The sequence below is a fragment of the Pinus tabuliformis genome, chromosome J (assembly GCF_031772625.1).
Source record: "Pinus tabuliformis cultivar Carrire ecotype Pingquan chromosome J, CPIR1, whole genome shotgun sequence".
Classification (NCBI taxonomy): Eukaryota; Viridiplantae; Streptophyta; class Pinopsida; order Pinales; family Pinaceae; genus Pinus; species Pinus tabuliformis.
In genome coordinates this window covers 1,057,298,425-1,057,302,260 of record NC_142295.1, presented here as the reverse complement: position 1 = coordinate 1,057,302,260, position 3,836 = coordinate 1,057,298,425, and the positions used below count along the sequence as shown (strand labels likewise).

At 39.6% G+C, this 3,836-nt stretch overlaps 1 non-coding gene across 1 annotated transcript; it reads left to right on the top strand.

Annotated features, from left to right (window-relative positions):
- The first annotated feature begins 3,217 nt into the window (after positions 1-3,217).
- On the top strand, positions 3,218-3,371 carry LOC149230606 (5.8S ribosomal RNA). The gene has a single exon (XR_016248513.1). It is a non-coding gene; the product is annotated as a 5.8S ribosomal RNA (ribosomal RNA).
- The last annotated feature ends 465 nt before the right edge of the window (positions 3,372-3,836 follow it).

Genomic DNA, 3,836 nt, shown 5'->3' with positions numbered 1-3,836 from the left:
GTACTGAATTATGTCCTAGTGATGACAAGGAGAAAGAAGAGATGAGCAAGATTCCTTATGCTTCAGCAGTTGGCAACTTAATGTATGCCATTGTATGAACACAACTAGACATTTCATATTCAATGGGAGTAGTGAGTAGGTTCCTTGCCAATCCATGAAAACAACATTGGCAAGCAGTAAAATGGATTTTGAGGTATCTCACGGGTACTAGTCATTATTGTTTATGTTTTGGTCATGATGACACTCTACTTGAAGGATTTACAGATGCGGATATGGTTGGAGATATGGATACCAAAAATTCCACTACAAGTTATTTGTATACATTTGCAGGTGCAACAGTATCTTGGTTGTCAAGGCTACAAAGAATAGTAACCCTCTCTACAACAAAAGCAGAGTACATAGGTGCAACAAAAGCTTGTAAAGAGATGTTGTGGATGCAGCGATTCCTAGGAGAGATAGGAATAAAGTAGGACAAGTATGTTTTATATTGTGATAGTCAGAGTGCCATCTATTTGGCAAAAAACCCAGCATTTCATTCAAAAACCAAGCACATTGACTTAAGGTACCATTGGATCCGGCATGTGTTGGAGGAAGAACAGTTATCCTTGGAAAAGATCCATACAGATAGGAACCATGCTGATATTCTCACTAAGATTCTACCATGAAATAAACATGAGTTATGTAGAGGCATGGTAGAACTCGGTGTGACTTGATGACTCTTATTTGGCTTCAAGTGGGAGAATGTTAAGTGTGAAGCCAAATTCATGCAGGATTCTAGATCCTTCTACACTTCCAGTAGTTTCTAGAATCACATGCAGGATTCTAGATCCTCCTACACCACCAATAGTTTCTAGATCATTCCAGATCTCCATCTGAATCACATACAAGATTCTAGATCCTTCTTCTGCCTCTATAAATTTGTAATTTCTATGGCCAAAGCAAGCAAGCAAGCCAAGGCCCAAGCCTGTTATGTAATGCAAAGTGATTTATGTTCTCCAGTGATTGTTCCGTTGTTTCTGACTAAGTAATCTTGTTGTTTCTCCATTTGTCTGTCTCTGTGAATTATTCTCTGCTATTGCTGTCTAAGTCTCTGAGTATAAATCTGATGTGTGTTTTGTATGCTCTGGTCTAACATGACCTTAGCAACCCTGCTAAATTGATCGGTAACAAGTGGGATTAATCTTGTGCATCCTCGCATAGCTTCATTACGAATTTATTCAAGTTCCTCTGCTGGTATCCAGTACTTTTCTCCTAATTGATAAGAAAATTGTACAAACTTAGTCTCATCCTTTGTATTTACCTCCATCTCACTGGTAAATCCAAGCTATATTTTCTTCTGAAATTTTAGTTTATTTCTTCTTTATTGATCATCTGCTTTCTTTGCTATAATCGAGGGTTACCAGACCCCTTGCTTCTATTGAGGACTGTCCAGCAAGTCGGTCTCATCCCTCTGGTTTCTTCACTGGGTTTTTGGTCCCCTCACTTTTATTCTGCCACAATAGACCACTGCCTCCAGGAGATATAGAAGCAAGTTTGAACCAGGAAATAAATCCAAATTTCAGTATATTGGAATTTATGGAGCAGAAATAGGTAGCTGGAAGATGAAAAAAATATGTTGATGCAAATAACTACAGAATTGGCCTCTCACATTGCATACCAAACGCAGGCTTCCAAAGGCTCCCTAGCTTTTGTTGAAGAAGGCACAATCAAGGGCAATTGCATGATGAACATGAACAGCCAAACTAGGAGCAACTCAAAGGAGAAAAATTATGGCTAAACCTGGACTTACATTATAATCCTAATCTTCTATATATGTTTTGTAGGGTAGTTTTTCTTTAAGGCTCCTTTGTGAAGCTTTATACTAGTAGTTTTCACAGAAAAATGAATGCTTACTAGCTAGCTTTTTGTGTAAGAAAGGCAGAACGTCACTGTGATATGTTGTATAAAAACATTATGCAATTTTGTACGTATTTGCCGCTTTTACATGTGGCCTTATATTAATTCAAAATGCAACCGTCCTATATATATATATATATATATATATATATATATATATATATATATATATATATATATATATATATATATATATATATATCTAAGCTTAGGGTATTGCTTTGGAGTTAATTTTCACATGAAATTTTGAGAGAGAGAGATCATTTTGGCTATATTTCAAAAGCATAGTAGTGTGTCTTGAAGATTTAACACTTTTCTATGTATATCTTTTAACAATCAAACATTTGTTACCTTCCCAAAGAACGTTGATGACCATAAGAAAAAGCATAACAAATTCAACCAGGAAAAACTTGTTAAAAAGGGCATTATAGCCAGAAAATGCAGTGATCACAATCATAATGATCGTACTTCTGGATTAAATATTGTTGAATTTGATGCAACCTATAGATTCCTTGGTGCAATAAAAAAATATTAACACTCTTTAGTACCATTATTTATGCGCAATGATTATTTTTATGATTTTCAAAAATTTTCAAAGGAACACTTTTTGGTGGCCTCCATTGCATTTGAAACAATTGTTAGGTTCAATTGTTGTCTGAGAGATGCACTTAGCAAAGCATAATGTTGTATGAGAGATGCCCTTAGCAAAGCGTATTGGTAATTCCATGACAAAAATAATTATGAGGACATATATGAAGGTTTATACACTTTAGCATGTAAGATGTATACAACTAAAACAAAGAAAAGGTGGGATTGTTGTGGATTGGTGTTCAGGAAGGATGAAATGCAATGCAAGCTCCTAGGGTGACCACCTTAGACCTTATTGATCATCATCCCCAGGGCTTGGGAGGGTTGTGCTTTGTTTGAGCCTCCCCTTGTGAGCCGGTAGCCGTGTTTGATCTCTATTTCTTTCACCTTGTTTTCTTCCCTTCTTCATTTCGGTCCCTAGCTTTACGAAGAAAAGGGGGAATTGTTGTGTACTGGTGTTCAGGAAGGACTAAAAGCAGTGCGAGCTCCTGAGGTGGCCACCCTAGTCCTTATCGATTGTTGTTCCATGCATTTACCCCCTTTTTGTGAGGGCATGGGGCTCAGGAAGATTGTTCTCTCTTTGAACCTCCTCCTGTGAGGGGGTAGACACCTTTATTTCTCTTTCTTTCATGTGTTTTTCTTCCTTTCCTCCTTTTGGCCCTTAACCTTACATTTGTCGTGGGGGGTGCCCCTATTCAGTGCTGTGGCGGATTTTTCGGTAATACATGGAAATTACTCTCGGCAACGGATATCTTGGCTCTTGTTACGATGAAGAACGTAGCGAAATGCGATACTTAGTGTGAATTGCATAATCTCGTGAATAATCGAGTTTTTGAACGCAATTTGCAACCGAGGCCTCGGTCGAGCGCACGTCTGTCTAGGCGTCACATCCCATTCAAACGCGCTCCCTGTAATATGTTAGGGAGCAGCGGAGCTGGTCGTCCGTGCCCAATGCAGTGCGGTTGGCTGAAATACCTCAAGTGATGTTTTGTGGCGTGCATCGCCGAGCGGTGATCTTGTCCCCTTGGATGGGCAGTCGGCATTAGTTGATATGGGCTTTTTGTGGCATCGCTCGAACTTGCTTTGCTCTCTCTTGCCCTCCCGTCGGGTAGGGTGGATTTAGCTCCAACTTGCGACCTCAGTGCAGGTGAGAACACCCACTGAGTTTAAGCATATAATTAAGCGGAGGAAAAGAAACTTACAAGGATTCCCCTAGTAGCGGTGAGCGAACCAGGAAGACCCCAACAAGAAAATAGGGTGGCAGCATTGCCTGAATTGTAGTCTTTAGAAGCGTCCTCAGCGGCAGAACTGGGCCAAGTCCCTTGGAAGGGGGCGCCTGAGAGGGTGATAGC